Source organism: Cynocephalus volans, chromosome 12 (genome assembly GCF_027409185.1).
Source record: "Cynocephalus volans isolate mCynVol1 chromosome 12, mCynVol1.pri, whole genome shotgun sequence".
NCBI lineage: Eukaryota > Metazoa > Chordata > Mammalia > Dermoptera > Cynocephalidae > Cynocephalus > Cynocephalus volans.
This window is the reverse complement of record NC_084471.1, coordinates 81,189,365-81,198,971: the sequence shown is the minus strand read 5'-3', so window position 1 is coordinate 81,198,971 and position 9,607 is coordinate 81,189,365. Positions and strand designations below refer to the sequence as shown.

Here is a 9,607-nt window from a genome sequence, read left to right as displayed (position 1 = left end):
ATCACTTCCTTTTGGCTGGTATTCCGGCCCTAGAGAATCTCTGGCAGGTTCTGTGTGGAGTTGGCTCTGGATGCAGAACCTCATCCATGTGCATTGTCCTGGCACTTGTAAATTACTCTCTCCCAAGTGCTCCTTCCTGCCAGAGCTGATTGTAGATTAGTCCCAATGCTGAAAACAGGGATTGTGATGGGTACCAGAGGTGATGTTACATGTTGTGAAGAGTATGGATCCTGGGGAGGCTGAGGCCTAGGTGGATACAGAGGCTGTTGAATTGCTTCTTCTTTTTGTGGGTGCTGGATCATTGAGTTTTGGCCATTTGGGTTCTATGAACACAGGGAGCTGACTTATCTTGGAGTATCTGAGGCAGAGCGACATTCCTGAGGTACCCAGTTCCCATGTTCAGCATTTACTCTCCTGGGGGCTTTTCGGTGCACATTTCTTCCAAATTCTGATGACTTGTTTTCAGAAGTGTCAGCCATTTGACAGCAGTTATGAAGGGCCCCTATGAGGACCCATTGTCTTTGCTTGTGATTTATAGTTTCATCTCTTTGAAAATTGAATGTCGTTCTACCTTCCCATTAAGGTAAGGTACTCTTATATCTGAATGGCTTTCAGCATATTGGCAGCTTGGTTTAATGGGAGGAGTTCCACAGTGGCCCTACCACTTAAGAGCTGTATACCTCAACTTCCCACAGTCTGTGAATGGAGATACCTGCCTTCTGCCTTGTTTTTATTTTATTCAACAATCCACTCAACAAGTATTTTTTGAGTCCCACTGTGTGGGTACAGCCGGGGCCCTCTTGCCTCTGTCCTGTGGCCTGAGGTGGTGAGGCCACTTCCTCTTTCCCACTCAGTTTCCCCTATGTCTCTAGGATACCACTCAGGAGTCCTTAGTGCCATTGTTAGGACTCTGTTCTGGGTCTTCTCTGGGACTCCAGGAGTGGGGGACAGGGGTAATGTAAGACTGGCCCGAAAGCACAAATCTTACTTGTTGGGAAGGCTCATCTCTCAAAGACCAGGAGACAGAGATCGCTGCAATCAAGCAAGAGGTTTCTTTTATTCCTGCATGCTGGGGTCGCTCCATCTTCAGGACAGAAGCAGCCCCAAACTCTTAACACAAGCACTTTTTATACAGTTTGGTAGGCAGACTTTGGCAACAGGATGAGTTGTATATAGCTTATTGGTCACCTGAGGTGACTTTTAAATTCATTGGTGTTGGGGGCCGGCCTGTGGCTCACTCGGGAGAGTGTGGTGCTGAGAACACCAAGTCAAGGGTTGAGATCTCCTTGCCAGTCATCTTCAAAAAAAATAGTAAATTAAAAAAAAATTCATTGGTGGCTTTCAGGGGGGTGGTATACAGATGAGGAACTGGGGAATTCCCCAACAGCCCACCCCTTGTGTGGTTAGGCCCTTCCCGGAACTGGATGAACTTTGGGCGGTTTGGGAAGTCCTTTGTCTGCCCTTACCAGAAAGTCCCACCAGCAGGGGCTTGTAAAACCTTGCACAAGCTAATTACAGAAGCAGAAAAGCTAGTCAGTTAATACATAAGGGTGGGGGAAGGGGTTCAGGTCCACAGTAACAGGCCCTGCTGTAAACCCTTGAAAGCCAGAGTGTGTGGAGGGCCTGGCCCCACCTGGCCTGCAGGAGCCCATCAGAACTCAGCTCACGCTCTGTCCAGAGAGGAAAGTACCCCTATCTTGGCACTGTGGGGGCTTTATGGAGAGTCTAGAGTTTGAAGGGGCTCCTCTGCGCCCTCCACAGGACTGCGGCATCCCTAATGGGGAGTGGACTCTGCCTCCTCTGCCCCACCAAGGGCCTCACCACCTCCTCAGGCAGTCAGGCCTCTGGGGCAGCCCCAGTCCTCAGAGTGCTTCCTTCAAAGTGGTACCGCCCTGCCCCCACAGTGTGATTCTGCATCTTCTCTTCCTTGTGACAGCCTTGTCACTCTGGGGACTGAAACTTCTACCTCCAAAATATCCTCTGTACCTGCTTGGACTCCCTGTGGACTCAGCCATTGCCAGTGGCCTGCCAAGTACTAATCCCTGCTCCAAAGATTCTGGCTCCTTCCTGCCTTATCCAGCCCCCGACAGGGCCTTCCAACCCCTGCTCCAGGGAGAGGCAAGGCCACTGCCTCAGTGGGTCCAGCTGGGGTGGGAAGGAGGTGTGTCTGGTGCATCAGCCTTCCTCTACCCACTGCCTCTATCCTGTACTCTCTAGGAGTCTCCTGTTTCTGTGGCTGAAACCCTCATTCTTAGGAAGTTCTTGCTCAAAGCTAACCCCAGTCTCTCCTAAAGGGTCAGGTGTGTGTGTTCATTGCTGAAGTTTGGCAGGGGATTGACTTGGGTACCAATAAGCAATAAGTGTTTCTGGCAGATCTGCCATATGCTTCAGAGCATTGGCCTACCTGCTGGGGACAAATGGATCCTGGGTCTTCCTCTCAAGAAACTGTTGTCTTTTGGGGCAGAGAAGGTGGGCAGATGGGTCAACAATTAATTGACCACCAAGGCAGAATGCCACTGGGCCCTAACAGAGTGACAAACAGAATGCCAGCAGGTTCGACCTCTGTCCAGAGAGGTGTGTGAGCTGAGCACCAGCGGGGGAGCAGGATTTGTATAGGCAGGGAATAAGAGAAGGAATTCCAGGTTGAGGGGATGGCTGGAGCAAAGCTGTGGATGTAGGAAGATGCCTTTTGTGTCGGGGGCAGGTGAGTGGTCTGGTGTGTTTGGAATACAGGGTGCCACGTGAGGGCCGTGGAAAGGGGGGAGTAGGGTGGAGGGTCCCATCTCAGCCACACAGGAGCCTGGAGAGGTGGGGTGGGGGGGAATGAGGAACAAATGGACTGGTGTCCCCAGCTTTCCCTGCCTGCTGCATTCCTGGGGACCAGACACCCTGTCTAAAACTGCACACCCACTTCTCTGACAGTATTTTTGCTTTCCTGCTGAGCAGTGATCATCATTGACAGGCTGTGCTTTTCATTTATTATCCCCCCCATGCCCCATGTTCATACACGTGCACTCAGGGTCAGCCCCACCAGGGCAGGGATTTGTGGCCATTTGTTCACAGCGGCATTCCCAGTGCCTGGAACAGTGCTTGGACAGAGCAGGCGAACTTCGTTGGATGAATGGATTTTTTTTAGGCACCTGCCTAAGGCCCTGGGAGGGGCCATCTTGAGTAAAACAAGCTTCCCCTTTTGAGGAGTTTACAGCTCAGTGAAGGTGTCACACAGTTAAAACAGGAACTTCTATGATTTTTAAAAGGTTTTATTGTACAAAATTTTGAGGCCTCAGAAAAGTTTAAATTAAAAAACAAAACAAAAAATATATATAATTCTCATAATCAAACTGCCCAGAGAGGACCTTTGTTAGCATTTTGGAAGGTTTCCAAAAACACAAAATTGGAACTATGTGGTCTACCATTTTGAAATCTGCTTTTCCCCTGGAACATTATGTATTCTTAGAAAACAGAATTAATCCCTGTGTGCTATTCTGCTGTCTGGGGTTTGATAATGTAGTTATCTTTCCCTTTGGTGGGCTGATGGTGCTGGGCTGGGTGTGGTGGGCACACTGGGGGGAACTTGGGAATGGGCTTGAACCTGGCACCTGAGCTGAGTCCAGAAGCAGGAATAGAAGTCAGCCAGGTGAGCAAGGGGTGGAGATGGGCCTGGGCAGGCTACGAATGAACCATGTCTGGAGGAGACACAGCAGAGAGGGTGGGGATCTCTAGCAAATCGGTGCTACTGGAACTTGAAGTTCTCAAGGCAAGAGGCAAGAAGTAGCAGGAAATAAGGCAGAAGCACAGGCAGGTGTTAGATCTCCTGGGGTCAGGCCTCTCGAGCCTGGTCAAGAAATTAGATATTGCCTAGCAGCCAGCAGGGAGCCATGAGGTTAATCAGTAAGGCTGCTGTTCAGTGAGGGTGTTAAGCATGACCAGACATATTCTGCGTGACTGAACCCCCATCCATCCCCGCTTCCCTTTGGAGAGGAACGGGGACTCCCATTTCTTTGTTCCTCCATTCGTCAGCCCATCTGCCTGGCATCTCTCACCCTCTGTTGTCTGGAATTGATTCTGACATCTTCAAGCCCCACTCTGGAAAGTTCTAGCCCCAAATCCAGAGGCAGTACTGATTCCAATCCCAGAGCTTTCTCTGAGGTTGGAGCTTTCAACAGGGGCTGTAGAATACGGCAGGGTCCTGAATGAGGACCAAGAAAAGGGATGGGTCCCAGGCCATTTTTCTGTTCCTACCCAACCTCTGACTTGCACCTGTGAGTGCAGAGCTGTGATAACTGGATTGTCAATGTGAGAAACACCCTCACCCATCCAAGGCCAAAGGATGGACACGGAGACACGAGGTACAGCGAAGAGAGACTTAATTATGGCCTTGCAAGGTTCCAGTGTCTGACAGGCAGGCACACGGAAAAGGGCTGTAGCAAGCAATTTATTTCCTAGTGCGCAAGACCCTGCCCCTGCCTCCTCATTGGTCGGGGTGCACAGTCTTCCCTGATGACGTCTAAAAGTACACCAATTTACTACCTGCTTCTAGGAAATTTCTTTGTCAGAGGGCTCAGGACAAGCCCGCAAAAAAGGCCCACCTAAAACCCTGTGAAAGGAGAAACATTAGGAAATGAAGAAAACAATAAAGGGCTATTAACTCGTTACCATCTCAAGGACAACTTTATCCATTTGAAGTAAACAATTAAGGGCTGGTAACTCATTACCATCTCGAGGACAACTTTATCTATTCAGTGACACCCCCAGGAATGGGCTGGATCAGTCAGACAACTTTTGAGCTGGGCCTGAATTATTTCTGAAAATAAATCACTTAAATTATTTTCTTACAGTAGATATTTTATTATTATTAATAAATAATGTAATTGTCCCACCCATCTGGGGCACTAAATACTTTACAAAGTACTTTCAAGAATATTTCCTCATTCTCTCTTCACTATGATTTCCGGAATGGGCAGAGCAGATCTTTGCCCAGGGAAACTGAGGCAAAGAGGTCATGTGTCACGATGAAGGTCCCCCAAGTGGCAAGTGGCCGACTCGGGACCGTGTTATCCCAGGGCTCCCCTAAAAGTTATGTCTACCTGTTATCCCAGGGCTCCCCTAAAAGTTATGTCTACCTTCCTCCTGCTACAGGTGGACGACCCCCCAGAGCTAGTGTATGCGAACATAGAGAGGCAGCCTCGGGCCACTTCGCCAGGCGCCACAGCGGCCCCTCTCCCCAGCCCGTGTGGGAGACACACACGGACGCGGGCACCGGGCGCCCCTACTACTACAACCCGGACATGGGCATGACGATGTGGGAGTCGCCCTTCGAGGCTGCTGAGACCGAGACCGAGACCGAGTGGGGCTAATACTGGGATGAGGACAGCCGCGCGGTGTTCTTCTACAACCCACTGACGCTGACGGGCGAGACCCGGGAGGACGAGCCCGGCCTGAGCCTCATCAGCCCCAGGACAGAGGGTGAGGGGCTGGGATGGGCGGGGCTCTTTCCCCAGAACCTCTGACCCCGCCTCCTGCTCCCCACAGCCCCAGGGACAAGAGGGTGAGGGGCGGGGCCAGGGGGCAGTAGTGGCACCGAGCCTCTGACTCCGCCTTCTGCACTCTGCAGCCCCCCACACCCGAGATGGGCTACCCCGAGGTGCTGACCAGTTTCGCCGAGGAGGACTACTCCTCAGTGAGCTCTTTGGGTGACCCCGGCCCCTCCTTTCCCTTGACCACACCCCCGCTGTTGGTCTTGTTACATCCGCCTGGACAAGCAGACGTTCTACACTAACCACTTCACCCAAGAGCAGGTAAGGGCACGAGCAGAGGGACCTGGACAGCCGCGGGTCGCTCCCTCCAGCTTTCCTCACTGCAGCTCCCCTTATACTCTAAACTGCAGCTGCCACGCAGACCCCAACCCAGCCCAAGATGCTGAGTCTGGAGGGAACTCATTCCTGCCCTCTCCAGAGATGGCTGGGGGCCCTGACTGTCCCTTTTCTCTTCACGCGGTGGGTGAGGTTGAAGGACCAGCAAGGGAAGCCATAAGTCTACAACCCAGATGACTCCTCCATTCGTGGGAGCTGCCCCAGGTTCTTGTCCCTGCCTCTTGAAGCATCCGCAAATCCAGCCAGGACAGTGACACCGAAACCCAGGCCAGCCCCTGAGAGGAGAAGGAAAGGGAGGGGGGCATAGGTCCTGGGGACAGGGACTGAATGGGATATATCTGTCTTCCCCACAGGCTCTAGCACTAGGCCCCAGAAGTGGGCGAAGTTGGGAGCTGGGAGGAAATCTCTGCTGCTGCTGCTGCTGTGGGAGCAGGCATCACACCCCCACCCCCACCCTCAGCCAGGTGGCTGGGCCAGTGACACGAGTTCAGTGGAGACTTAATCCAGCCCGTGGAGAGTTGCCAGCTGAGGGGGAGACTAGCCTCTGCCCCCGTGGCCCACCCCACTAACTATCCCTTCTTTCCCCTTCTCTCTCTTAGACCAAGACCCTGGACAAGGCAGGTGTGCTCCATTGCACCAAGACGGTTGACAAGGGAAAGCAGCTCTGGTGAGAGTCTGTCAGCACCCAGACTGGGGTAGAGTGGGCCTTAGTTATGAGATTGACTGAGCACTTCCCATATGCCAGGCTTATCAATCCTCACAGCGACTTCATGAGAGGTCCTGTGAGGAAACTAAGGCACTGAGAGATAAACTGACTTGCTCAAGATCCCTGGCCTACCAGGTGTTAAGAGTCAGGGGTCAGACCGTCAAGGTCCGGTGCCCCAGAATGTGTTTTTGAGCTCTGTGCCCTGCTCCAGGGGGTGAGAAGTGAGCCTCAGCCCAGGACCAAATCTAAGTCCTGTCCACCTCCACCTAGGAAGAAGCACTGGAATGCCTCCTGGACGGTGCTGGTGGGTGGCGTCCTGACATTCTTCAAGGACTCCATGATCTCAGCTGCAGTTGGCCGGGTGAGGCCCAGACCCCCAGGGCAGAGACCATCCCATCTGGTCTTTATCTGATCTGGCTTGGGAAAAGCCAGGTCTGAGATAGTGGCACATGAGTGTCAAAGGAGGTGGGCCTTGGCAGAGAGGGAGCGATGACAGCAGATTCAGCCCAGGACAAACAGTTCAAGCCGCCTTGGGGATGAGGAGTAGTCCTTGAGGCTGGACAGCTTCAGCAAGGAGGGCAGGGAGGCTGGGGCCTGGGAATACGTGCTCACAGGGATGGGGGCTGTGCTCCTTTCCCTTCCTCTGCCAGGTGGGCAGGCAGCAGTGGACAAGCCAGCCAGGAGGCTCTAGGGTTAAGAAGCACCAGGATCTCTGGGATCCAGGAACCCTTGGGCCCCTTTCCCCCAGAGCTGTTCCCTGGACATGCCAGAGTCCCCATCCTGTCCATAGAGCCAGAGGGAGCCTGGTGGATCAGAGCCAAGGGGCTGTAGCAGGCCCCTCTGAGCTGTGAGCTCCCTGTAAACTTGCTCTCCCCACAGGGGCAGCCATCCAAGCTCTCCACACCTGAGTACACAGTGGAGCTGACGGGGACCTTTCTCACCTGGGCCCCCAAAGACAAATCCAGCAAGAAGAATATACTGGAGGTGAGTGGTGGGGTGGGGAGAGGGAGGAAAGGGGCCTATTGATGGCCTGGGGCCCTGACTGTAGGCAAGCCCCATGAGGGGGGACCTAGGAAGAGTTGGGGCTGGAATACTCAGGGCTCAAGGCCAAAGCTGCCTCTGCCTTGGGGATCTATCCAGTGTTTCTGGCATCAAGGATTCTGCAGTTCCCTCTCAAGGAGCTAACTTAATAATCCTTGCCCCAGAACATGGTGACAAGTGGGGGTTTCTGGGGGTGAAACTCTATCATGCCTAGAATAGTGGCCCTTCTCCCTGCTGCTCTGGCTTGAGAGAGACAGGGGATTCCCAAACCCTGGCTGTTTACTCAGACTGGCTGGGCTGGGCAGCCTGCTCTGGCTGGCCAGAGCCCAACTTCTGACTGCACTGGGTTCCCAGTGAACTGCCCTGGTTAGGGCAGTGGACAAGCTTGTCAGGCTCCTCCGGCAGGAAGAGAGAGAAGACCCAGGCAAGATCCTCTCAGTGCCACGCCCTTCACTGTCCATGTGTTGTCTTGTTTTTAAGCACTTAAAAAAAAAATTTGTAAAGAAACAACATTTATTGTTTACAGTTTCAGAGGCCGGGAAGCTCAAAGTCTAGGGAACACATCTGGTGAGGGCCTTACACAGTGAGGCAGGGTCTCACATGGCACATGGCGATACTAGACAGAGTTTTTTAAACCACTCTTACCCCCACCTCAGTTCCTAAAAGTTTTTTATTTTGTTTTGTTTTTATAAAGATGACTGGTAAGGGGATCTTAACCCTTGACTTGGTGGTGTCAGCTCCATGCTCTCCCAAGTGAGCAACCGGCCATCTCTATATGGGATCCGAACCCGTGGCCTTGGTGTTATCAGCACCACACTCTCCCGAGTGAGCCACGGGCCAGTCCCAGGCCCTAAAAGTTTTGAGGCAGATCACAACAAAACACATGTCGTAAACAGGTAAAATCCACTGAAAAGCCAGGGCCAGGCAAAACAAGTTAAAGATGAGGTCAAGTTGGAGAGGAATTCAGAGGCAGATGATGCTAAGGTGGTTGGAAAAAATTTAGCTCCAGTTTTCCTGGCAGTTAAGGTGCAAAGAGAAGGCTATCAGTTACATGGCTCACCCACACCAGCTGCCTTGGCTTGTCCAAGAAATACTGATCCCTTGAAATCAGTCAACAACAGCCACTCTCTGGCAGGTGGCTCTGACTGATTTTCAAAAGGTTTCTCCCTAAATGGTCACTTGGATCAGGTAACCAGATAACACCTGGCTGAGAAACAGTCCCCATTCATGTTCCCAGGCATGTTTTGGAATTCCTCTGGCCTGTGAACCCCATCTGCTTTTTCTTTTGTCATTTCATTTTTATTTTCTTACTTATCTATTTATTCTCCCTTCTAGACTGTAAGCTCATTGAGGATGGGATTTTATTTTATTCACTGCTGTGCCACCATTCTTAGAACTATGTCTGACACCTGGTGAGTGCTTAATAAATAAATATTTGTGACAGAAGGAAGAAATTAACTGACCTGGGAAATTACATTAACCATGAAGTCATTGACAGAGAAATTCTTTCCAGGTAGATGGTGGAATTCCTTCTGGCTGTCAGGTGTAAAGTAACAGAAGAATTTCTTAAGTTCTATTTATACATGCTGTGAATAACACCTGTTGGTGGATGGAGAGGAATGTAAGCTCTGGGGTTTATCCATCATGAACAAGACTTTTTCAAAAAAAATTTCAAACTTGGCTTTGCAAAGAGTCACCAAAGTTAAAATGGGCTAATTCTTCAATCAAGTTTCACTATATTTTGGGATTTTTCTGTACAGATACAGAAGACATCTATAATACAGTGATAAGTAGAAAAAAACCTATAGTAAAAGGAGCTTTTTTTCACTATAAGCGAAAAAAATACAACTATACATGTAGTGTGATCTAATTCATATGTTTGTGTCTGGACAGTGAAAAATATGAAGAACAGAAAGCTATTAACAGAGGTTCCCATCTAGAAAGTATGACCAGAGATGAGGGGCTTTTCATATGCTATATTACTCAT

The 9,607-nt window shown here is 51.0% G+C and overlaps 1 pseudogene; it reads left to right on the top strand.

Annotated features, from left to right (window-relative positions):
* The first annotated feature begins 3,580 nt into the window (after positions 1 to 3,580).
* On the top strand, positions 3,581 to 9,327 carry LOC134391738 (rho GTPase-activating protein 27-like; annotated as a pseudogene).
* Positions 9,328 to 9,607: the final 280 nt, after the last annotated feature.